General features: G+C 40.3%; 1 protein-coding gene and 1 long non-coding RNA gene across 4 annotated transcripts in view; one reads left to right on the forward strand and one right to left on the reverse strand.

The window, feature by feature from the left end:
* The window catches only part of BTBD7 (BTB domain containing 7), a 56192-nt gene extending 43609 nt beyond the window's left edge, over positions 1-12583 (reverse strand). For all 3 annotated transcript variants that reach the window (XM_069018136.1, XM_069018137.1, XM_069018135.1), the window contains exon 1: positions 12539-12583. The gene's annotated coding sequence lies outside the window, so the exon portion shown is untranslated. The remainder of the gene's footprint in view (positions 1-12538) is intronic.
* Positions 12584-12797: 214 nt separating this feature from the next.
* Positions 12798-26872, forward strand: LOC138110853 (uncharacterized). Its single transcript, XR_011151112.1, has 5 exons — positions 12798-12969; positions 15167-15378; positions 16142-16246; positions 25536-25617; positions 26368-26872. It is a non-coding gene; the product is annotated as an uncharacterized lncRNA (long non-coding RNA).
* The last annotated feature ends 727 nt before the right edge of the window (positions 26873-27599 follow it).

Consider the following 27599-nt stretch of genomic DNA (forward strand, 5'->3'; position numbering starts at 1 on the left):
AGTGACAGATCAAATCACTATCAGCAGTGTGGAGGCAGGGGACATCAACATATTTATATTCCTCTAAATATAAAAAATTCCAGCAGCTAAAAAATTCAGACACACAAAGCACACAGAGACTAACTGAATTACAGCAGCACAATCCTGCACGGAATAGGCTGTTCCTCCCAAGCAACTTAAATGTCTTCATACACTGGCGAACAAATTTTCATCTCTCTACGTCAGTGATCCTTCCAGCTGGTTGCAAAAACACACTAATTTACCAAAAGTCTCTTCTGATTGATAACATTCACATGAAAGACTTAACTAATGTTCCTGAAGATGAATTCAAAACACTTCTTTCAGCCAAATGAGCAAGAACTCATTTATTGCCCTCTAGGACTCTCTTGAAGTGAAATGACAGCATGTATTCTTCAATGACTTTCCATTTTTTCACAAGTTCACTTGAAAGGAACATTATCTGATTTACATGCAAAACATCATTAAATCTACTTTGTAAGAAAATCAGAGAAATCCTATCCACCAAATCTTTATCAATATCACTGAACAGAGTAATTAGGTATGAATATATCCATTTACAGGAGAATGAGGATAATTAATTTTAGCCAATCTAGAGTAATTGCAACATAGTTTGACATACTGTGATAATTTTTGAGGAATCTAAATGTGTTTCAAAAGGCCTCTTCTGAGCAAAAATCACCCACATGCTTTTGTTTCTTAAGAACAGCAAATATTCTTTGGTTTAGATATATGAACACATCAGTTGGTTAACACAGAAAAAGGAACTTCCAAATAACATGAAAAGTACCTCAGAAAAAGGATCAGACCTTTTTTTTTTTTTTTTTTTTAAGTAGTCTGCTTTTTTTTTTCCCATCGAAGTTCAGACCTACACTTAATTGTCTTGTCAGGCAGTGACCTAACTCATGGAGATTTCAGCTACATTCAGTTTTGGATACTGAGGTCAAACACCAGTCTAGTGACCACTGCCCTCATCGGGATGCCTCCAGGTACTGACTACCCATGATTGCAGCAATATCCTTAGTCACCTGTTCCTTTTTCCCCTCTGGAAAAGGCTAAAGTGGAGCAGAAGTAATAACCTTCCACATGAAGCTCTACCACCTTTTTACAGCTTATTTCATGGGCTTCATATCCCAGTACCCTTTATCTGTCAACAGGATTGCTGCTTCTTCTGGAACAGGGCAAGCAGTCTTTCAACTCTGCAGTCTTCCCTCCCCATGGAATTGTATTCCATTTAGTCTGAGAGCGTCCCCCAAAGATCCCTGTCTCATTAGGAAAGGGAATTCTTCCTCTTGCTCAAGCTGCGACCCAACCACAACACAAAATCCTGTTTTCAATTAACAAATCTACTACGACAGGAAAATCTTGGCTCAAACCCCAGTCATATGGAAGATCCATATACCCTACAGTTTCCTTTTACTGGAGATATTTTCCCTTTTTTCCAGGCCCAATGATTTCACAGAAAGCCATTTACTCTGAATGAGGACGTCGGAGCTTCCTGGACACAACAGTGCTTGTAAATTCACTGCACAGTTGCATTCACACTTCCTCTCTGAACGTGCTTCCTCAGAGTGCATTAGAGTCTCTGGTAGGACAATCCCAGACACTGAGCTCTGTACCTACATAAGTAGGCAAGCAGCATCCATCCTATCTTATGACTTACTATTTTCAACTTATCTTCAAAAAAGCAACCTTTTGATCACTCAGCTGTAGTTCCCATATTAACTTCCACAGCCTGAGTCATCTCTGGTGATGACACTGCTTGGGGTTTTCATAGCAATAGCTCCAACATCAAAGCAGACTAAAAAGTTTTGGACCCACATACTGATCGGCCTTCCCATATGGGTGGCCTCTTTTAATAGATCAGATGAAAAATTACTTCTATCTTAATTTGGCTGCAATCAACTCCTCACCCTGCCAGCCAGTCATTGTATCAGCAACAACATCCTGTGGTATTTCTGTTGCTTGGAACATCACACTTCATGACTACAGTGTTTCTGTACAATACTCTTCCCTTTATACACAAGCTTCCAAGATGCTTGGTAACAATACACAGCTCATCTCTTTCCACTGAAACCCCTGCCTGTGGCTAAAAAATGCCAATACTGCCACATATCCAAAACAATTTTCTCTACACGCCAGGCCTTAATACACCACCATTCCTTTTCTTCTGTACACCATCCTCCCTGGATCCTTTTGTCATCGCACAACAGCAATTTCACCCATTCAGCCTTTCTTCTTCAATATAACAAGTCTGAAGTATTGGTTGCTAGCATCATTTCTTACACATTTAACACTAATAGGTACATCTATATACAATAGAAAAACTGGAAGGTGGAACATGAAAAGGTGTGGTAAAGAACTCAACAGGTAATCTAGTCCAGTCATTTCATGAGACATCAGGAATTTTATTGAAAAAACACTGATTTTCCTCATTGAAGAAAGCATTAAGTTACAGTCATAAAATGGACTCATTACAGCTACAGTTTGAATACTTTCGACAGTAAGCCACAAGTCTTGCATCCAACCAAAACACAATTGCAATCTGGATTTAAAATGCATTATTTGGTGTATACAAACCTAAGTTGGTTCACCAATACTGTGGTCCCATGCACATTTCCTCAGCTCCAGTGCTCGCCACAGCTACCACCAGCATGCTCCCAAAGCTCCTCCATTGTGTCAGCAACTAAACACAGGTATTCTCTTTGGTGAGATTTTTTTCTCTCCAGTGTAGTTAGCTCCCTGCACCAGTTTACCAAATGGCTCAAGGAACCCAAAGGTCGCCACAGAGAAGGAAGAACAGCAAGAAAAGGTTACTTTGCTCCCCACAATCAAACACGACATGCAGTTTGACTAATACTCAGTTGATACAGTCTTCAAAAAATAAACATTCCCAGTCCCCGTGCACCCATTCCTGCAGCAGAGCTGTACCCCTTCATTGCAGAAGACATTTGGAAAGCCACCTAAGTCCTGAGGACCGTGTTTGTTTTCAGTTGATCCTTTGGTGCTGCCTGAGTACAGCACTGCCTCTATCTTCATTCAGCCAACTACCACTTTCAATGAAAACATCTTACTTCAAGTGGGCAGCTACAAAACCACTTTTGCAATATGCTTTTTCTTCTCCATAGCTCTTAAAAAATTAACCGTAGGAAAAATCATCTGCAAAGCAAGGGCAGTCCTAGCAGAAAAAGGCAATTTAGACAGCAGAAACTACTGCTAGGATTCATGATGACAGTGCTCTCTGTATCTAGCTGGTTGATTGCTGCTTCTTTGGCCTGTACTTACGTTCCTCTGTATTTGTGCAGTTTGTTCCTCCCTCGGTTAACAACGCTTCACATAGCTGTCATCACTGCTAAAGAGGTCCGTGGGGTCCATTTTTGCTTTTTTGAATGCTTGGAGAATTTTAAATTTGCAGTGCCAGAATATATGCATCTAAGTATTACTCATATAGGGAAAAAATTTAAGGCCAAGCCTATGTGAATTTTAATATATTGCCCTCAATCTAGTGAACTCCTCCTCTGACAGGGAGAAGCTATCTGCACGCCGGACTCACTGCCTGTCAGCTCGTCACAGCTACATCAGCGTGATCTGACACCACCACTGAAGTCAAACTAACAGGGAACTGTACTTTCCCCTCACACTCCATCATTCCAAGGGGTTTTCTTGCTTCCCCTCACACTACATACAGAGATTACATGATCCAAGAGATTACAAACCAAATAATTTCAAATGGCTGATCCATACCCCACTGCTGTAGAGAGGCAGGTAACAGACAGGGAGAGGGAACTCTAGAACATTTGTCTGACAGGCAGCTAAAACTGGAACAGGATGCCACAGCTCTCAATATGAAGAGAGAAGACTATTCCTATTAGACTGCCTCACAACTCCACAAAACTATACCCCTGTAGCCATCCCTTCTGTTCTCCCTGAGTGACTCTTCAAGTCACTCTGGCCTGGCCCAGAGTGACACTCATATCTTGTTGACACTCACATCTTCCCCTTGCCTCCCAAGAGCCACAGTCACTCCCAAGTCTATTCTGTTCACTGCTGCAAGAAGTAATACACAACCAAATTATAAAATTCATTGTACCTGGTATTTATACAACAAGTGACTTATCTGAGACCATGAAAACTGGTTATGCACTGCTGCCTCCCTGAGCAAGGGTGAAATTCCTGGTCAAACCCACAGAACATTTTTCTTGTATTTAGATGCTTTTAAGACAACTCCCTCCCCCCCCAGGAATGATGATCTTATACATGTTCATATTAATCAATTATTACCTGTATATACTAAGATTTTAACAGTTACATTAAAACATACACATTTGAAATATGTCTCCTTTGATTGGACTCTTCTGCATGCCTATTTTAAATTAATTAACTTCAGTAAAAATTTTAAGAGCCAAACTGACTTCACCAACTAATATTTATATCATAACATCTGACGCCAAGAAATTTTTCTATGCCATATACTTCAAAGATTTCAGCCATTTTGAAGATAGTAGCAAAATACATCAATATTGCAATACTTCCCCTCAAAAGTTACACCAGTAACTTCAGTTTCAGTAGTTACCTTCATGAATACCTACATTCAGATTCCATAAAAGTGTAGCAAGAACTAAATGCTCACAAACTTTAAGGTGTGTCCTGCCCAAAACTACAGGAATTCATTTCAGAAAATACACTTTCTCAATGATAAAAGAAATCAATTAAGGAAGGAAAGGCTTAGTCAGAAAACCAGACTAGTACTTAGCCTACAATTAAGTTGGAGCTTTGTTTACATTTTCCCCTTGGCAAGAAAAGGAAGTTATGTCTTCCACATTTCCTGCAACAAGCTCTCTGAACTTCCAAAGCATTTTTTTTGTCCTGTAACATGAATATGCAAGTTTTACAGAGCAGTCAAAAGAGCATCACACATGTTGACATAACATGTTGTTTCTGAAAACAGAGGCACCAATCACGTACACATTTAATTTAATTAATTCAGCAACATCTACACATAACTCATGAAGGCAGACTTTTGAAGGTTGCTGAGTTAGAAAAGCTTATGGGGTGGTTTTTTATTTAACTATCTACTAAGGCAGATCTGCCCTTTGAGCAGACTGTTGATATGCCTTAACTCCTCCTTCTCCCCCCACAAGATTGAAGCTTTTCAGATGCCCCAGATTATTAAAAAAATTAATAGATTTTTCAAAGAAATCAAACAAAACTTTTAGAAGGAAAGCAAAAGTCTGTTGCATTGTACTAATTACTAACTCCATTAAAGTAGCCCATTGCTCCTAACGTAATTTTACACCAAATTTTGTTCATCTTTCTTATCCACAGCTGTCCTTGATACCACTATTCCTTCACATTCAAAGAGAGCGCAAAGTTCAGAAACTTTGCCAGCCTGTGCTCTACTTCCCAAACCTCCTTTGATTCTTTCAAGTCTGTTAATCCAAATGGGAAACTTTGAGCCAATAATTAACTGAGAAATTATGCAGTAACAAAATCACTTCAGATATTCTCAGCAGAGAAATTCAAATGTCTTGAGAAACTTAGAAAGAGACAAGAGGAATTTTGTTTTACTTGCAGTGGAAAAGCCCTGAGTAGTATGAACAGATATTTTAGAAAGTTTGTATTAAGACTGTACTTCTGACTAACATCATTTTCAGAAGACATGTAGTTTAATCTTTAAAACCAACTTCAAGTAGTAACTGTCCAGGTTACAACATCAAAGACTGTGGCGAAATGCAGTTAAAGACAAGCAGCTTTAATGCAGTGCAGAAATACATATAAGAGTCACTTTACCAGAGGTTACCAGTCTTCAGATCTGTGCCTAGAGCTACAAAATACTATCAGACAGGTCTTATACTGTATGTTAACCTTACTATGTTAGAAGGGTATTTTGGCATTTCAAGTCCAACTGCACATTTCCAGAAGTGCTTAATGGAAGACTAAACCCTACACTGATTTTAATGACCAAATAACATGCAGGAGGTACTTTTTGACCCAAATAATGTACCTTTTAATGTATTTTTTAAAAAGGATACATCAAATTATTCTTTTAAATATTATCTTTGGCCATACAAAAAACCTCCAAAAACCAAAACAAACACCCAAGCTGGGATTTGAGAATTTAAAGCAGTAAACAGACATGCTTACCCAAAATTTAGATAAGCTAATCATGAAAATAAACTGCAGAGAAGATGGAGATACTTGATACACTGAAAGTGTGGAGGGGCTCACATGGACACTGAGTAGCACCTCATGCTGTCGTACACATTCCTCTCTAGAAATTACGGTGCTTGCATCCAGCTCACCAGTAACAACTGTTGCCTTTCAGGAGTGACACAGCTTAGCTTATCCCTCGTTCAGTACCAAGGCCATCACTACGCTGATTAACACAAAGCTTCCCGTCTCCAGCACGCATTTTGTCAACTCAGCATTCTTCTACATTGCTTGTCTCTGTAGTATAGTAAAAAAACAATTTCAAAGACTTCCTACAAGTACTTCATTACAGACTGGCAAAGGTATTTTCAACTTAAAATGATGGTAATAAGCAATTTGATCTATTTCAGAGAGTAGCAGTCACTACTAGAATGACTTTAAAGAAATCCATGAACCTATTAACATTATCTACTCTACCTGCATTCTAGACATTTTATATGTATTTCATTTCATCTCTCAAGATGTCTGAAATTGAGATGCCCAGTACAGGATGAGCCCAGGTACAAGACATCAGTCTTTAATATAGTCACATGCTTCATTAGTCTGGGATTTGCTGGGGTTTTCTTAAATGGTTAATACAAAATTGCACTGTGTATATGCCCACACTCCTTCCTTCTTCATGATGAAATCTTCTGGTCATTCAGTTAAGTATCACAAGCAGCTTCAGAGGTTGTTAGCCATTTATGTATTTTAAGACAGACATCTGGGTACATGAGAAAAACCCTCTAAATGGCCTCACATGTAAAAAGTACTTCAGCACAACCTCATCTTAACACACTGCAGAATTTAAGTGGATAAGCACTGTAATTACCATAGCAGCAGGAAGGCTTTAAATAAGACATCTTCCTAGACAAAGTAAAAAAAAAAATCACTAAATCCACAGCAAACCCAGTTCTAATAGTCAAAGAACTACTTCCCCCCCACCTTTACATCAAGAATCATCATTTGAAAAAAGCTAAAGCAGAAGATCGAAAGAGATCAAAGAATAAGGGAGCATCAGTCAACAAACTACTCTCTTGTTGCACTCTGATTGCATTTGTTATGTTAAAATGCTTTTAATCAGCTCTCAAGCAGCATTTCTAATATTGGGGTCAGGAGAAAAAAAGTATGAAAAGGAACTTTTGTCACTCATACTGATTATTTTTAAAGCACTTAAAATAACCTACCCATTTACAGAAGTGTTTTATAGACTTCATTGCAGTACAGAGATCTGGAGTAGCAGATGATAAGTAAAGCAGCACTTCAATTTTTCACTAATGCAACGTGATCTACTTGGTCACTCAAAAAATACTTCAATTTTCATATAAATAGGTATAAAATTTGACTCATGTTGGATGCCTTCACAGGACACTGGTATTCTTGTTCTTTGTATATGAAACCTTGATTAAAATCTCAGCAGCAGACTATGAGAACAGTCTTCTCTCACCCAAACTGCAGTTTAAAATACACAGGCAAGCACACACAGATACATTTTGCAGCTCTACTGATCACACAGAGCTTCTGCAAGTTCTGGGTCACAAAATAACACAACCAACTAAAGAACCAAGCAGCAGTCACTTATTACATTACTGTTTCCATCAACTCCTTCGAGTTTAGCCATCGTTACCATCAGCAGAATGGTAAAGTGTCCTGATAGTTATCCTGAAACTGGGTTTTAACAGATCTTGGACAAAGTTTCCAAATTAGAGTAATCTCGCATATCATTAACAAGCTTCATCTCTCTCCAAAGCACTTCCCACTAGGTAACACTGAAGATCAGAAGTGATGAAGAATGACAGGAAAAAAGAGATTAATCTTAAAAGCTGCAAGTTACCATACTGAAATGATCTTGTAAGAAAGAGGACAGAGTAGAAATAAAAAGGCTCTTTAACAATATGGGGAATCACAGTAGCAGCACTAGAAGTATATTCTTAAAAAAGGGATTTAAAAAAATTAAATTCTACCCTTTACAATTTACTACAGTTGGTTGGAAACAGGATATGATATGAAAGAAAAGCAAGGATGAATACAAAAAATCCAGTCTTTCTAATACAGGAAGAACTGAACAGACAATGACATTTGAGTGCCACAAACAATATACAGTATGAATGACCACTGAATTCAGACAAAATTTGAGGACAAAGATCAAATAGGATGTAGAAAATGATCAGTCAGTTATACAGGTAACAGCTCACACAAGAATGCCAAGATAAAAAACAAAATAAGATCACTAGAAGATACTTCTGAAACAAACTGATTTAGGAAGATGTTGCCCGAAACTCTACACTTCCACACTTTACTGAAAGTTTTTTCTTAATCAGTTTTGACTGCTGTTAAATTTTTTCTTGCATGTTTTAGCACTCAAACATCTAAATAACCAGTTTAAATCCAATGATGATGGAAAACCCCCAACAAGCTATACTTGTCTGCAAGGACACCAGTAGTTAAAGTACACATTCAGTAGTGTTTGATGTAAGCTTGCACAACACCTGCACACAGTGGAGCAAACAAATCAGATTTAAATTTAACTAAGTATATAGTTAGGTATGTACTTGAATCCAACACATGAGGCAACCTCCCTGGCCTCGCCTCTACACTGTGCTAGCAAACAGACTTTCCACAGCAATGTGATGACCCAGATGAAGGATCTGATATAAAGTTATTTTGTGCTTTAGTGGTTTATTTTTCAGACAGATCAACTTCCTGAATGTTTCAGAGTGAAGTCATGTAAACAGCCCTACCAACACAGCTGAGGGGACTGTGCAGGAAGTAAGGAAAAGCAGCTGTGGACCTAAAGTATTTAAACCAATTTTGCCACTAAGCATCTATCAAGAACCTCACAGGCATCCTTATTGTTGTGGGTTTCCCCTGCCAGTGGGATAGGGAACAGAACCAGAAGGTGAAGAAAAAAACAATGCAGTAAACCTCATGGGTTGAGATAAGTACAGTTTAATAATTGAAATAAACCAAAATATAATTATCATAATAACAATTTCAGATCTCTTAGCATCCATTCATTACACAGAAAGCATCATTACTGATGGTATCCTTCTTGGGAGACATGCAGGACAGCCTAGATGGGTGTAAAATGCAAGACTAGAATCAAATGTTGCATCTGCAGTCCCTTCTTATAGTTCAGGCATACTGGTAAGCCAACATAGGAAAGAGCATTCTCAAAATCCACAACAGCTTCTGTCCAAAGATTTAAGGATACACTGACAAGACTTATCCTTCAAAGAACCTGGAAAATTAAACAAAGCAATAGCTAGATGACCCACTGGAAGCTCACCTAATACACCTGAACTAGGATTCCTGGTCCCCACTCCATGTACAATAAAGTTGTGCATTGGATTTCCAGACTAGTGTGAAAAAACGGGAAAAACCATTGATCTGGTAACAGAACTCAAAAACCATGTAAATATGTTAAGAAAAAGCAAACAAACAAAAAGAAATTTAGAGTTAATATTCAAACATGCAGTTCTGACAAGATTTGCTGTAAGAGCAGATTCTCATCAGTCTCGTTAAGAACATAGTTATTTCTTTCTTAGTGCAATCTCACAGTTTCCCTATAGATCTATTTATTGATTAGTGTGAACTACATGCAGTCCATCAATATGTCCATAGGATGTTTTCATTCATCTTACTGTTTGCCTCTGAAAGGCAGTCAGCCACAACTATCTTGGTCACCACAGTGTACCCAAGACATCAGAATAAATTCACTTTCCTTGCATGTGGTCTGGTATATCAAGACCAAACGAGCATCAGGGTGGAAGAAGAGCAAGCAGGGTTAGCATTACCTCCTCCTATGGGCATGTGCAGGACCCCAAGACACCACATCCCCAATGCAGCTTGCTAATAAGACAGAGGAAGACATAGTCCAAGCCTAAAATTTATCCCTAACAAACCTGTAGATTAATTGTCATCAGTGGCAATTAATCTGTAAACCTGACACTGTGTACGCAGCAACTTTGAAAGGCCACTTTCAAAATGAAGACTCAATATTTTGTTGTTCATTCATCAAGTTCTGGCAGTTCCCCTGAATTAAATTCAAAGAGCTGGCCGCAAAGGCAGCACATTCTACTCTAATTTAACAATGAGTAACATAGCTTCACAACACAAAGTTTGGAGCTTCTCAGACAAGCTTGAAAACTAAGAGGGGAAAAAAAATTTTTAAATCACTACAACAAATCCATGCAAGTCTTCCAGGAGATCTTATAAAAGTAATTCTATTCTTTCATGTCTGAGTCTTTGCAAATCAGTCCACGCCAGCTATAAGCATTACACCACCATTGTATCTATGACTCAGCAAGGGAATCTGGACATATGAAGAGAATTCACTACTGTAAGAGGTAAGGATTTTTAAAATGGCAACAATTACAACAATGCCACAGTAAATGAACCAAGACAACTTGTGACTCTGCTCCTTGTATGTTTAAGCATACAAACTAGATTAGAATGTCAAACCCATTTATACATTGGCTAAAGTTTGAAAGCAAGTAAAACAATGCTGAGTGCAGCTGAGCTGAAATACAAAGGGTTCAACAGCTGTTTTCATCTCCAATGAACAAAAACAAACACTGGCTGTACATTTGACACGAAACACTGAACTCCATTTCCAAGATTACCTGTGTGCCGGCCAACTATGCAAGTCTAACTTCAGCACTGAATAAAAACCAGTGAGCAATTGGCAGCTTTGTGTTGTAACTTAAGACACAAGCTTGATTTACAGAGACATTCATCACATGTTTACATATAAGCACAAACAGATAGTACTGTTTACAGGACATTATTTGACACAGCAAAGTAGCAAGTTCTTAAATGACTCAATTATGCCTTGGTCAATCAACTAAGACTAGTTATCTAGTTGATAAATTACTCCAAAAAGGGAGAAAACATCACAATCCATACCTTCTCAATACATTATCTTCATCCAAATACTCTACATAATAAGCACTCAGACCTTGCCTTGTAAACATCACGGTCCACAGAATCTGTACGTTACAGAAAGACTTCTGTTCCACCTCCTCATAAATAATATCTACAGAATTATTTTTGTTACATTGGTAGCAGACTCTTAGTCAAGAAGGGATGGAGGAAAAAATATTTTCATTGAATTCTTAAGCAAAAGGTTCAAGTCGAGAAGAATCTAAGAAGGAATTATCCCCCTGCACCACCCTGTGTGAAGGATACTAACACAGAACTAGAATATTTGAAACATTAAAGGAGAAGTTTAGAAGACTCATCCTCTTCCCTAAGATCTTTCAGAGAGTAAAGCTTTAACTACTCAAGCTTTTCAGTACCTCAACATGAGTTATGAGGTTTAAAAATTTTTCATTTGAGCTTCAGGTTTTATTTTCTCTATTTCTAAATGAAAATAGAGCATACAAGATGTGGTAAAACCTGAGGTGATTACATCGCAATGGTATATCTGCCAAACACTTTAAATTTGTTATTATATTACATTGGTTTGAAGCAAAGCCTCAAGCGATGCTACACTGCCTAAGGTAAATTCTCACACAAACTATCATTGCATCAACACGTATTTATTATCCTACCATCGTATTTTATGTTAGCACTCGACATGTGTGTCATCTTTCACCCAACAGCCTCAAATGGGATGGCGGAGGAGAGCAAGTAGAAACACGAACCAACAGAAAACCACTTATCCCACTGGCAGCAGGAATATTCCAGAGGCACAAGCGAACACATCACCTACAAAGCTCTCCAAGTTTCTCCAGGAACACCGCGGTAACACCTGTACAGAGAGGAGCGGGACAAAACCCCACCTGTCCGGGGGCAGCAGCAATCTGCGGGCCACAGGCACCGGCACGGGACGGGCTGACCGGCACTGGCGGCAGCCCCGCAGCCACGGCGGGCGAGCGCGGCCGCGCTCGCACCGGCCCCACACGGGCGGAGCTCCGCAGCTGCGGGAGCACGAGCCCCGCACCGGCTCCTGCGGGAGACGGCTTCAAGCACCTCTCCCGGGCTCCGCGAGGAGCTGCGCCGGGGCAGAAGGGAGAGAAGGAGGGTGAGAGGGAGAGAGGGAAGGGGCAGCGAGGCAGGACCCGACAGCACGGGCAGGCACAGCCGAGGCCGCTGCCAGCGCTCCGGACCCTGCGGGCTGGGGAGCGGCACGGGGAGCAAGGCTCCTTCCCGCGGCGGAGCGCTGCGAGCTGGGAGCGGCGCGGCGGGATGAGCTGCCCGCAGCCGGCCCGGCGGGGCGCGCACTGAGCCCCGCCGTGGGGGCGTCGACGGTCTTGCCCCCTCCCCTCCGCCGCCGTGACACCAAGCCCCCGTCGCCCTCCCAGCCCGGCTCCCCTCGGTGCCTCACCTCCGGCAGCCGCTCGCCGCCGCCATCCTGCCGCTCGCCGCCGCCATCCTCCCGCTCAGCGCCGCCCGCTCCCGCCCGGCCCCGCTCCGGCCGCCGCCATTTTGATCCCGAGCCCCAGGCTCGGCCGGGCAGCCGGAGAGCGCACGGCGCCTGCGCGGCGGCGGCGCTGCGGCGCGCGAGCCACGTGGTCCGGGAGGGCGGGGCGGGTCGTGGCTGAGGGGTCCCGGCGCGGGGAGGCGGGCGGCGCGTCTGGGTGGGTTGGGGTCTTCAGTGCTTTTCCCCGCACAGCTGCTCTGGAGTCGTGGAGAAAAGCCGAGCCCGGCGTGTGTGCCCCTTCCACGATCCCCGTTCCAACATCGCGTGCACTCCCTGCTCTGTGTGACACATCTCCTGAGCTTGTTGCCATGCCCAGATGCAGAGGTGTCTGCAATGTAAGTGGTGTGTCAGCACATGTTCTTTGTCCTTGAGACTAACATAAGCTGCTTATGTTAAGCCAATGTCTGTCTCCCTGCTTTGCCAAACTGCTATGAGCTTGTTACAAGCAGGCCACAGTCAGAGTCCAACTTTATTGTTTGCACTAGCAATATATACTGCTCACCTGGAAATAAACTCCCACCACCCTTCCCTCTCTCAGCATGAAGAATTAGTATTTCACTCGCCTAGGTGAAAATAGGTGCCAGCAGTAAAAATGCTTCTAGCTTTTTTCCACCCCTGCTGGTACCACTCTGGCTACATTTTCTTCAAAGCAAGGTGCACAGTGATACAGTGAGGATGAGCACATATCTGCCACTATGTCTGTAAATTCAGTGTTTTCTAAATCAGTGAGAGCAACCAAAAATACATGTCAGCATTTTATAAGAACCAGAAAAACCCTTAAGTGAACCGAACAGCCTGTGCCCTCTAAAAGAATGAAGCACCCATGTCTATATATGAGAAGGTCTGAGAAAAGTTTCATGCATGGACCAAAAATCTGAATAAATCACATGCTAGAAAATATTCAGCAAGCTGAAAGCCACATTTATGATCATTCCTGGTTGGTAAAAGCAAGCTATGACTGATTACATCCCTTCCTGATTCTGCTGACAGTCCATTTCTGGAGGGAAACCTTCTTCCCACTTGGCATCCTGCTGTCCTCCATCTCTGTAATTAACTTGCCTGAATGCAGCAGACCTCCCTAACTACCACTTGGCATAGCATCCCATAGTGCTCAGCAGCTTACCAAGAAGCTAGGGAAAAAACAACCTCTAATATATTTGCCCGTGCTGTAGACTGTTTTCTTACTGGTTTCAGCCTAAAAACAGAGGTGAAACACATTTGGGTTTATAGACAGTATTATGTACTCCTTGGGGTTTTAACCATCTTAGTTACTTATGCGTTCTCTGAAATTGTAGTATATGAGAGCATCACAACCTTTGACCTCCATATCTGCACAGTACCAGAGCTGAGGGAATTCTTATCACTGGAATTTAATCAATGAAGTTCATGCTGTCAGGGTTATGCTTGTATCTGTTCAAGGGAGGCTATTTCGTGTAAATGGGATGTCTTTGCAAGCTGTTGTTGCTTTTGTTGCTGTCATCATGAGAGCTCATAAAACTCACTGGCTGGCAGAGCTCAATCTCTTCGAGCTATTGCTTGCTAGAGCCTTCCCACCTTCTATTTCTGTCTCTTTTCTTGTGCCTGCCCTAGCCTGCTTTCCATTTCCTGCTACTAGGAACCCTGATATGGAATACCATACACACAGTGTTCACCTTAGTTTTATTTTACCCTGTTTTTCTGTAGAATTGTGTTATATATGTTCATATTGTTTGCCTGGACATATAAGGATTTAGGTCTATGACCTCTGTGCTAAAATATTTTTAACTCATTCATGCATTTCTCATTTGGACATTTCTCGTTTCTCCTTATGGACACTGCAACTACAGGAAGAGCTTCATTTGCCTGAGCCACCAAAGTCAGGCAACCAACAGACAGAAACTATTGAAAATTAAACTGCAGTAGTTTTAAAACACATTAAACTGTTAATTTAAATGTATCTGTTAGGGGAACTTGTTGCAGATGATGTCCTTAAGTATGAACAGTGTGAGACAACCCCAGCCTCTCTATATCATTCATGATTTATAATATTGTTACAATTTTAGCAGTGGCTTGCTGAGAGCAGCATAGAAGTAAGAATGAGTTGAAGTTAAGTAAGTAAGGTTCAGGTCACAGGGCTCTTAGACTGAAGGGAAATAGTACACCAGCTTGGTTTTCAGGTGACAGGAACCAGTTATGAATTTGTTCCCAAAGTTCTGTAGGTAGGTGAAAAAGTCCAGTCAATTCTCCAGCAAACCTGGCTCATATTATAGATAATGAAAATGAGAAAGGAAAAGAAGTCTTGCAGGCTGAATGTTTGGTTCGTTAATGGTCTTTTTTAGTATTCTAATACCATTAACTGGAATATAGTCCAAATGGATGGTTAGATTAAAGTACCAAGATCTTGCTCTGCAATAGTCATCCTTTTAGTGGCTAAAATAAACCTTCTTTCTTATGACTCAGAGACAAACAGTGTGTTGGGTAACAACTTATGGGAGACATCTGGCAGGTTGGAAGTGACGATGGCTACCATGTGCTTTCTTTTACTTTTTAAAGCATAGAGGTCACCCCTTGACTGCAGCACACTGTCATTGTCTTTGAGGATTGTGTGGTCTCATGGACTAGACAGCTGGGAAGCGCACCACAATAAGCTGACTAACTCCTTCTGCCACCTGGGATCTTGGTGCAGAAGACAGGTTATAAAACACTGAGTTACAAACCTTGCTGTGGAGGAGTGGGAAATGGAAGCTAATTGCATTTACATGCAGGTAATGTAATGTTTTCTGAGATGAGAGGATAGGAAATTCACACCGTCTGACAAACACCCCCAGAACATGTGCACTCACATCACTTCCCTGATCATTTAATTATAATCCTCACCCCACGTTCTGAGAAATAAATTGATCTTCCATTTTTATCAGGATTGAGATGTTTGGTTTGATCAATTTAAAATAATCTCTTGATGTCCCAATGAGTAAAATCTGATATATGCCTTAAATATTGTAAAATGTCATCTCCTCTTTAGAACAAAGAGCAGAGTGAGAATCTGTCTGAGCTGCACAACGGTTCTCAGTACCTCTGCTCATACAGAATGATTCAGTGCTTTATTCATGTTTTTGCAGGGACTTCTATAAAATACTTACTGATGATAATCACTGTACGTATACATTGCATTTTATCTACAAACTCAAGAGTGTTAGTAGGAAAAATTGATTATGTGCCACGACTTATTAAAAATAGAACCAAGCCCAATGTCTATTGTAGTTCACTTACCCTTCATTTGTACTAGGAAGATCAAGCTTTGGAATGCCCTTTGGATGATATTTATCAGAGTTTATTGAAGAGAAAATACACTTAAAAAAAATCCCAACCAGTTCACATCCATTGCTTCATTTTTTGTCTGTGATTCATTTCTTAGACTTTCAGATGTTTCATTTGATTTTCATTCCAAATGTTTACTGTTTGTGATTATTAATAACATATATTGTGATTATTATTAACATTTTTATTAATAACATATTTTCTTTGAAGAAGCACAAAGGAAAGAAGAGGCATCAGACTCCATGTTAAATGGGGAGGTCTGGAAATAAGTCTCTGTCTGTGGAACAAGCCTGCATCTTAAGAAATGAAGATAAGGTTGGTGGTGATTTATGCCAGGAGGTTAAACCTTACAGAATTAATGGCCTGTGAAGGCCGTGGGCTAACAGTGCTGGGCAGCCCATGGCCATTACATTTAGACAAACCTACACTGGGAAATACAATCAAGATCTCAAATTTAAGCACACAAAATTAATTGGCTTGCCTGCATGACCTTTATGTAGCTAACTTCTGCACATTCACAGGGAATATCTCTCACTCTAATCACCAAAGCATTTCCTAAAAGGAATGTTACCTTATTGTAAATCAAATTTCATTTGGATTAAGCTTTAGTTGGGTCCTTAAAAGGCCGTTGTTATCTGTACATAAGGGGGTTGTTTGTTGTTATTGATGCTACAGTGTCACTGATGGTCTTGGTGAGGGTATAATCACTCATCCTGTGGCTGCATTCCTTGGTAAATTCTCATTGTAATTTGTCAGTACAGAGAAAGATGCCAAAACCAAACTGCTGCTGCTGATGGCAATTGCTTGTGTTGGCTGTGTAAATCTGCGCTGCTGGTCTTTTCCTACCATGCAGTACTTATCAAATGGTGTTTTTCCCCCCCATTTCTGTGTGCAGTGTGCACAATGTAAGATGTTTGTGGAATGAGCAGGTACTCAATACATTGATCTCTCCCCACAGTTCAGTGTGACACTATGCCTACTTTGCAGCACACTTCAACCTAAATGTGGAGTTGCTAACTTCCTGAAGCCCTTTCTGTGGCACCTGAGTGCTTCACAAACACTAATGAACTTCCAAAAAGCAGTTGCTATATCCACCCTATAGATTACGATGTGAGGCACAGAATTATTCAGATGGAGAATCTGCTTGTTGTGGGGGCTCAGTTGGGTACCCAGGCCCTCACGGGCACTGGGCAGCACTGTGGCACCTGCCGTGCTCAGGGCACATATCCTGTCCCGTTCAGTTGCAGCTGTGAGCCTGCCCTCCTGCAAACTTGGCACTCGGAACATGAAGAGCAAACAAATAACCACAACTTATGAAAAGTTTAAGTAATGACTGATTATTACACTGTTATTCTTTGGCAAAAGCAAGGTTGGATTCCCAGGAGAGCACTTAGCTAGGAGACAGTAATTTTTCTTCGTAAAATTTCCTGCCTCGTGCCATCTGTGCCTTCCCAGCTCTGCAGCATGCTGACCAAAGATCAGCATATGGACAATATTTTTTTTAAATGTGCATCCCTGATTTATACCCAAAATAGGGTCATCCTATAAATCATCTATCTGTTTAGAACCTGCTATGACCCAGTTGGATCTGCATATCATAAAGTGCAGTTACTGATGTTAAAAAAAGATATACACTAGAACCTAGATACATAGCATCTGCTGAATTTGTAGCACTGACTGGAATCTGTCTATGTACTTAATGTATGGATAAAATAACTAACTGATTGGGAAGTTCATGTTAGAAAGGTGACAGTAGATGATCAGTGGGAGATACAAGAACTGATGGCATGCATATAAAGCCTGTTCATAGAATCATAGAATCAGTTAGGTTGGAAAAGACCTTTAAGATCATTGAGTCCAACTATTAACTCAGCACTGCCAAATTCACTATAAACCATGTTCCTAAGCACCACATCTAGACATCTTTTAAATCCCCCCAGGGGTATTGACTCCATCACTATCCTGGGCAGCCTGTTCCAATGCTGGATGTCCGTTTCAGTGAAGAAGTTCATACACAGAATCACGCACAGGATCGTTTAAGTTGGAAAAGATGTCTAAGATAATGGAATCCGACCTTTGACTGATCTCAGCTCTGTCAACTAGACCGTAGCACTAAGTGACGCATCCAGTCATTTCTTGAACACCTCCAGGGATGCTGACTCTGTCACCTTCCTAGGTAGCCCATTCCAATGCTTAGCAACCCCCCCTGTGAAGAAATTTTCCCTGAAATATCCTGAGCTGGAAGGGATCCACACAGATCATCTCAGCCCAAGTCCTGGCCCTGCACAGAACAGCCCTGAGAATCACACCATGTGCCTGAGAATGTTGTCCAAATGCTTCTTGAACTCTGGCAGTCTTGGGGCTGTGACTACTTCCCTGCTTCTTTGTACTCAAGTTGAACTGGTAATCCTCCTGAGATGCTGCTTGATCAACAGTGGACAAATCTTGTAATGTTATTAGTGCTCCTTGTTCTACTGTCTCAACAAAGAAACCTGGATGATGAGCCTGTTACCAAGCTGAGTAGTGTCTGGATCAGACTGAGTGAATCTGATTTCTGAAAGAGGTAGGGCTAGGAACAAATTGAAGCAATCAATCATTGTCAGTGAAAGAGAAATGCTAACAATATCTTCAGATGCTGGAAGTTTTTGGAGTGCCAAGTAAGAGCAACAGGCAGAGTAGTCAGTGGTCAGAGTGATGCCTTTTCCTGGTCTCAAAATCAAGAGTTAAACACGGTTAGAAGGGAAAAAGGGATTTTACCTTGGTATTTATTTTAAGGATCCTTAGGTGCACCACATCCAGGTTGAATGCACCTCGATGCCCACCGCAATGCCCACCCCCAAAAGATCTGGTATAACATTATAGGTCTTACTAATTAGCATATCTACCAAAGATTCCCCATTCAGAGGCTTGAATGAGCCCCCTTCCCCAAGGAACCTTCCCCTGGATGGTTCTGTTTTAGTTTACAGAATGTGTTCTGGAGAGGACCTTGGGGTCTGGGGCACACTATCCTCTACCTACGAAGCTTCTAAAATGTTTAGTCTCCTAGCTGAACAAACAAGTCCAAGAATGTAGGCAAAAAGCATTAAGAATACAGAAGTTGTAAAAAGGTATAACAGGGGTATAAAAGAACAGGCAAAAATCTTCATCATGAGGCATCATGAGGGGGAGGCAACCTTGAAAGAAGTAGTGAACATGATGGAGATCTAAGCTCCCTAAAGAGAGCAGAGCAGGGTAATGGACTGCTCTCAATCAGCAAAATTTTCCTAGCATCAAATCTAAATATTCCTTACTCCAATTTAAGTTCACTACTTTTTGTTCTGTCAACAGCAGACATGGGAAACAGGTTATTCTTAGTCTTTTCAATTACTTTTATTGTACAAGTCTGGAAGACAGTCACCTTCTCCTCTGCTTCTGTACTTAGACCAAATAATTTTTCAGCTTTTCCCCACGGATATGTTGTGGTTCTTGGTTGTTCTCCTTACACTTCTTGGTTGTCTTTGTGATTAGTTCGCAACTTTCTTGAAGTCCAGGTCCCAAACTAGATGCCAGATTGCAGTACAGGTTATACCAGTAGCATGTGCTGTAGGGGACTCCTTCAAATGCTTCACAGATATGCTTTTGTGTATTTTACCTTCCAATTTTGTGTATTTTACCTTACCAATATTTTACCTTCTTGTATTTTGTGCTATTAGCTATCCTGGGTGCAGAATTTTCTGTCCTTTGTTATTTGTATAAATTTTTCCTTGTTCATGTTGAATTGCGTGAATTGTGACTGAGACAAGTTGGCTTCATTACACACATCTCCTGTTCTTTCTCCACTTTGCATTACCCTGCAACTGTGCCATTCATGTTTTTTAAGGAAGGATAAATTTTCTGAGACTTCTTTTCCTCTTGGTCATATTTTCCTTAGGATCTGTGAGTTCACTGATTTTCATAGAAAGCAGACTTTATGGTCTTTATTTTCCTATTCTTCCTCATTCCCTTCAGAAAAATGAGGAACACTTACTTCCTAGTCTCAGCTACCTTTTCTCTACATTCTCAACCAGTTTCTCTCTACTGCTTGCAATGAAATGGAAAGTGAGCTCTCTTCTACCTCTATTCAGAATAAACACATCACCAAACATCTTCTAGGAGTCTTCTGGACAATCTGTTCTCTATCTTTTTCTTTTTTCCCTTAATAAATATGCAGATGCTTAATCTCCATGGCTTACAAATCTGTGCCTTTGGCTGATTCTGCTAGCTGCTCTCAAAAACCTTGTCTGCATCATCTGCCCTGTTTAGTGTTTCTGTAACACCACCCTTGTGCATTCCCTTCTTTATTATTGTGCATATATTAATATTACAGGAATATAGATTATTCCACACTCAGTTGTGCAACTTCAGTAGTAACTAGTTTACTGTGTTTAAGATTCCCAGGTTTCTTGTTTATCTCCTGTGTTTCTTGCATTAATAAACAAATATCTGAGATGTTCAGGGAATTGACTCACTGTCCTTCACAGCCCTCTTATGGCCCTTATGAATACAAAGCAAAGATACCGATCCCCACTTCTTGACAAGGTGGACTGAACATCTATCCAGTTATTTGTAGAACAGTGTTTCAAGGAACCCAAGCCCTTCTGCTGCTACCATTTATGCAGACAAATACTCATTTTCAAGGTGTCTTTCTCACTGTCTTGCCCTTAAATCACAACTGGAAGAATAAAAAAGAGTTCAAGGTGACTCCCCTGCTGCCTCACCCTCGCTCTTTGCACCTCACCGTTACTACCCATCCCTTCAGTCTCTCTTCTAGCAGTATCCATGGCACTCATGTGGATGAAGAGCATGAGGAAATAAGCACTAAACTGATGGGGCTTCCTCATCTCGTTCCAGGAATTTGAGTGCATGGTTCTTGGAACAGCAGTACAGAGTACTGTGGGGGCCTGCCCAATTCAGGAAAGGTTGATGCCACTTTTTGTCTCCTCCATGGAGGTTGTGTGTCCTTTGGAGAATGTGGCTTTCCTTCTTTCATCTTCTGTGCTAAATCATTGTTTGCTGCCTGGACCCTGGCTCCTTGACTTCAAAAGAAATGCCTTCTTGGAAGAGTGGCATATTCACCCCCAGCTGCTAATGCTGCTATAGACTGCTTCAGCTTGCCAGCTTCCCTTTCTGCATCCTGACCTTAATAAAGGGTTTGAGAAGCAAAGTAAGTTAATTAGAAGATATTGTCCAGAGATTTTTCTCATGCTATGCATGAAGACCCAACTCCTGGAAAGAAAGAAGTTATGAAGCATTGACTGAAGATATTTTGCCTTTTCAGACTGAGAGGTGCATAAGAGAACAGTGTTGGCTGTTCCACAGGTGGGACTGACCTGTTTTGCTTCCTGACAGTAGTAGTGCTGATGGTGCCAGGGGGATTTGCAATTCCACACCAAGCCACAAAGGATTTCAGAGATAAATGAAATGTTATTGACAGGTTTTAGTTCAGAAGTAACAGTTAATGGAAACCTATGTCTCCTATTGTGAGATCTGAGATGACATTAAGAGTGTTAGCAGTGTCTTGTTAGGAGAGAAAAAGTGCATGGAAAATTACACAAATACTGACACTAAGGTTCTGATGAGTCTTTTAAATATGAAGGTAAGATGAGTAGGTCCTGTATCAACATAATGGGATCCTATTATGTTAGTGGGATAACTGCTGGAGATGAGGGACTGTATCCCTAGAACATCACAACCAAGGATTAGAATTTGCTGTACCAGCCCACAATATATATGAAATGGGTAGTACTCATGTATCCCATGAAAAGCATTCAAGCTAACAGAAGGAATTAGAGCAATTGCCTGAATGAGATGATTGCTTTGGAAGCCCCTTTTAAATTGAAGTAGGTATAAGCTGTGTCAGATGTAGTTCTATGTTGACTGATGACTCAAGAGTTTTTGGATGCAGAGTGTAGGTGCAGATCCTAACAGATAAAGTGAGCCCTGAATACAGTAAACTGAAATTGATAGCACATCACAGTGATTTAAATTAATAATGTGCTGAAAGCCTGGTTTTGCTTACGTTTCAAGATTTTGACTCTGCCTCCCTTTTTACCTTTGAAGTTAACATTCACTGCAGAGTGATCTTTGTTTTCTCCCAAGCACTTTCATCCTCTGCCTCAGGCCATCTCATGTACATGGGAGGAGATCTGTGTGAAAGGTTTTTTCAAATCCCTCCCTAAAATTAATTTCTGCTATGAATCTTTTAAGCAATGATAAGCTGCTGCTGTTTGCTGTGCTGCATATGGTGTTCACCTCATTACTCATCACTTTTCCCACAACATGTATGTTTATTTTTGACTCAAGCTCTGCCCTTTCAAAATAAAGGAGCCTAATGTGCCAGAAGGTATTACCTTGGTAAGACCAGTTCTGCTTCTGTAGACCTTTGCAGCTGTCTGAGGATGTCAAAGCATAATCTGGCTGTGAAAGTAGTATTTTAGGGTAAAGATAGGCCTCTGAGGCTTTCTTGGGACAGTGAGTCCACCAATTCCTTTTATGATATTGGAAGAAAAATTGAATTAATGTCAGATCCTGATAACTTTTCCCCTTGGTGTCTGATTCTCCTCCTAGTTCACTTTCTAAAGAGTTGTTTTATTTGACCTGTTTAGACTCTAGCATAGCTCCTACAGTAGTTTGTATGTTGCCATATGGATAGCATCCAGCCTTGTGGTGTAACATCTCCTGGCAGTCCATACCCTGCTGAATTACACCTGTGCTCTGCAGACACCAATCCAGGATTAGGCACAGTGAGCAAGTCTTTTCTTGGAGCAATGGAACTCATGCAGCCAAGCTGTTACATCACTGCTTGGGGATATTAACCTCATCCCAAGGGTAGTACAGATATTTAGCAAGGTGTTGGGCATTTCTTTGCTGCACACCAGAGATGTGCCCTTATATTCCTACAGGTAGTATGCACTTTCAGTCTGTATTTCTCTGCAAGAAAACTTTGGAGGTAAAATGAGTGTTGCAGGCAGAACACAAAAATGTCAAAGACCACCAACAGAAACAGATGACCTGGCTCTGGACTGGACCCAGGATTACTGTATCCTCCAGAACTGAACATGGCAATTAGTTTGTGATACCTACCTACAACAGAAGAAAAAGCTAAAAGATATGTGTTTTTGACACCTGATGAAAAAAGATACAATACCTCTGGTGTTTTTAAAAGTAGGCACAGTGCATTTATGCAAATTGGATGAATGGGGGTACTGACTGGCTTGCTTTTGCAAGCCTCCAGCTGATAACAATCTGTTATTGGGATGAATTTTTCATTGTCTTGTCCAAAATCCAGTGTGTTGAACAATCATGGGTTGAACATGGGTTGAACAATGGGTTGTCTCCTCCCTCTGTCTGGGTTGGTGTAGTGCCACTGTCCTCAGTTGTACAGTGCCAGTTTATACCAGCTGGGACTCCCAACTATGATTTGCTTATTCATCAGGTTCCAAGGGGAAAATATAAATAGTACTTAGCTCTCTTACTGCTCTCTACAAAAAAACCCCAAAAAAACATAAAAAACCAACAACAAAAAACAACAACAACAAAAAAGGGAGTCTCTTCTGCATTTAAATAGAAGAGAAAAGCTAAATACCGTTCAAGGTAAAGTACTGAAATTTTGGTGTCTCAAGGAAAAGGGCAAAAAGCTGATATTGTCCCACTAAAATTGATAGAAACACTATCACTGGCTGGTGAATGTAGGTTAAATCTTCAAATTGTCATAAAGACCCTTTAGGAAAGTCAAATAGCTTTCAGAGGAATTCAGAATTTCATTGTTTCTACCAGTGTTAGCAATATATGGATTATTTTTGTGATTGCAAATAAGGGCAGCAGCCAGTTTGGGTCTTTACCAGACAGTGAAATACCTGTCGGAAGACCCTGCAAAATGCTCAGCTTTTCTCAAAGCAGTTGCTTTGTGTTAAATGTGAAACAGAATCTGAAGCAGAAAGCAGCATCCTTCTTATTGTCCCTGCACTTCCCAGGAAGCCCCTTTCAGTGTCTGGTGGGTCAGACTGCCTCTCACCCCCCCAGCACACCCAGGAGCAGCCAGTCATACAGCACTGTACCGTTCAGAGGCTCAGATTTTCAGCTTTCATTCCACATTTAGCTGTTCCAGAATTGTGGGAGAAATCTTAGCCTAGTCATGTTAAGTAATCCCTGTATTCCAGCTCTTAGACCATTAACTGTTGTTTGAGCTTACAGAACAAAAATGTTGTATACTGCGTACATCAGCCAAAAACACAGCAGAGAATATCTTTTGTCCCAGGTTTCAAGCAAGTTTTACGTTGTTTTTCATGCTACTTAATTAAGTGGATAAAAATCTTATCCTTCAGGAGAATAAAACCAGAGCAAAGTCGTGGTACACCCAGCCAGCTGTAGGTAACTGAGCCTGCTTGGTGTTGCACAATGAATTAGTGCCACCTACAGTGTGAAATGGGTCTTGAAGATGGAAAGCTGTCAGAGGTTTAAACCGCACACAAAGCAAAACAGCATGCACAAAAAATTATCTTACTATTTAAAAACAAATAAAGACACGATAAAAAGCCAGAAAAAATTAAATTAAAAGCTTGCTATGTATTAAAATAGCAATAGAAAATTTAACATCGTTTAATAAAAGTTTTGCTTTTGAATATGCTTGATTCCAACATAGATTGATGTAGTCATGTGGTACAGAATTTTTTTTCTCAGGTAGTTTATTTTTGCTATTTTTGATCTAACTGAAGTTGAAGTAAATGACCAAATGCCACCTGGTGCCCTTCTTAATAAGCTTTATGCAGTAGCATATCAAACCTGCCTTCGGTCCTCTGGTGTCTTTGGTATTACTTACCTAGACTTCAGGAGGAGAGAATCTGAACTCAGTTGAGTAAATTCCATATTGTGTAGTTTTCCGTGTTAATGCAGTTCATCAAAACCTAGGAGCATGTTGCCCTTTTAAAGTGCTGTACTCTTGACCAAAGCACATGAACATTTGATTGGGCTTTACCTATTCACTTAGGAAGTTCTCTCCATTATTTCTTACGTGCTCTGTTCAGGCAGTAAATCAAAAGGGGGGATTTTACGATGATAAACTAAATGATTCACTGCTTTCTCCCCTTGTACAGTCTCACAGCTAGAGGGCTGAACCCAAATGCTCTTCAGCCTTTATATGCTGTAAATACAATTTGGGATGGAGAATGTGTTTCTGACAACTGGACGTGGAGTTATCCTAAACTCTTACACAAATTGGCAATCAGGTTCTGAAAAGCAAGAGCAGCTTCCCAATTTCTTCAGTACCTCAGTGCCTAAGTGGAACCTCTAACAGTGACCTCTGAGAGACACCAATAGAGATTGACTTCTCCATTTGCCACTACTGATATTTCTAAAATTAAATGGATTTGAGAATAGGAACTGAAGAAGCAGATTCTGATCTCAAGGTCCCTCACAACCTTCCTCACTGCTCCCCTCTCTCTCCTTTCCTCTTTGCTCATATTCTTCCTCAGTATTTATATGTCTTTGCACTTAGATCCATTGTTTTCTTATGTCAGTGATATTATGTCTATTGTACTTAGGGTAATACATGATAAATTCAAGAACACACTTTCTTCTTTTTTTATAGGTGCTATGCAGAGCAGGCTTATTAAATGTTGAAGCAATACTTGCAGTAATATAATGTACCATCCATTCTTTCCAGGAAATTAGTAAGTATTTAGAAATACCCATTCTCACTGATTAGTATGGATATTGATGCAGAGAGCTGACACCAATTGTGAACACCTTGTTTGATTTTCTGTGCCTGGGAGCAGTCAAGCATTGATTCATCCCATCAAATGTCACTGCTTAACCAAGTTGTCTTTGTTAGGACCACAGCCACTCTTAAATAAGTCAGTAGAAGAAGAAGGAAGTCTGCATGGTAGATTCAGATTTTAGGTGCACATTGGTAGAAAGGGAGGATCTATACAACTGAAGAAATCAAAAATGATGATAGAAGGAATTTATGGTGTCCACACTCCTAACTTAGATACCTCAATAAAGTCTGGGGCATGAATTCACTGGAGACAGGAGGTAAAAGGAAGGACACTATTAATATATTTTTTTTCTTTAGAATCAAAACAGCTGTAGAATTATGAACAAGAAGTCTGTTACATCTGTGTTCAAGGACACAAGAATTAATCATGTTTTTCTTAGAAGAAGGATTATGTTAAAGAAATACCTGCTTTCAATTTTTCTTCTGCTCAGAAACAACCTGAAAAATATCAAATACTCAGTAAATGCTCAAGGCAAACTGCTATCTATAATTAGCTTGTAAATGGTTTGTTTATGCAAAACACAGTGATGACTTCGGTATTATTAAGCCTGCTTGGTCAGTGCTCTTAAGCAACATGTATTCCGGATTATTAACACACAGCATCTGATTCCAGCATTTGGTTCTTCTCTCTGATACATTCTAGAAATTCAGGAGAAACTTCACTCAAGGGAATGAGCTCTTCCTCTTCGAAATGGGAGCGGGGCTGAGCTCTGCCGTCCCCAGGTGGCGGTGTGCGCCCTGGAGAGACAGAAACGCCCAGATCGCGGCTCGGGGACGCCCAGGTTGCCCTTTTTTAAAAAAAAAAAACCAAAAAACAAAAAACAACACTTCCAGCCTTTTCTTCCTGTGCATCTTAAACAAGTGTTCCACTGAGGTTCAGAAAGAAAAGGTAATAAATTTATAACACATCTAGATTGGTTCTATTGCAAAGCGTGTTCTGTATCTAAAGCAGCAACTCACAGTAGAATCACCACCAAATCCTCTGTATTCTACTGTAATTATTACTGATCTGAAATTTATGGAAAATATTACTGATATCTGGCAAATGTATAAATATCAAATGTATTTAATTTTATTGAAGGCAGTTTCTAAAAATGTGTCCAAGTAGTAGAAATAAGATTTATTTTCTTCCAAATATGAAACTTATGGATGCAAGTTACCATGTTAAAAATTTCTCATTAAAAGAAAATAAGCCCTGGCATTCAAAAAAATTAAAGTTAACTATCTTTACTTCATTTTCAAATTAGATATATTTCGTCATAGTTCTACAGGCTAAATAGCACTATCACTGCAATTGTCCTAAATTTATATTGCTGTAAAATTCCTGTTTTGAATTCCTCTGTATCTTGATGAACCTTTCATCTTTTATGACAGTGATAGTTCAGAAACTCATTCATTCCTACTGAAATGTTTTCTTCTGTGAAAAAGCAAAGACAATCACAAATAGTCTTTCAAAGATAACATCAAGTGATTTATTTGTGGGAGTGTTATTATAGATAGACCAGGAAAAAAACCCCACAAAACCCTCAAGCATTAAAAATACTCTCTCCAATAATGTCATTGGAATCATTTTATCAGGACTGTAGATTTGAAGATTAGTGATAATGAGTGATAATTTTCAGAGAAGTTTCAACATCTGTTTAGTTCTGTATGTTCTATTCTCTTTAAGAATTTCAGTGTTTATGTCCAGGGAGGGTTAACAATTCTCTGTGCAGCAGGCTTGGTTCCCTCAGATGCTATTCTGAAACCAAGGACCATGGAAAATATGACCCAGCATTAACTTTCTGCACACTAGACTCACCTTTTAAAATAAAATAAACAAGTAGCCTCATGCAGAAATCAAACTGCTGAAACAGTCTCACACTGTCACCTACA

The sequence above is a fragment of the Aphelocoma coerulescens genome, chromosome 5 (assembly GCF_041296385.1).
Source record: "Aphelocoma coerulescens isolate FSJ_1873_10779 chromosome 5, UR_Acoe_1.0, whole genome shotgun sequence".
Lineage (NCBI taxonomy): Eukaryota > Metazoa > Chordata > Aves > Passeriformes > Corvidae > Aphelocoma > Aphelocoma coerulescens.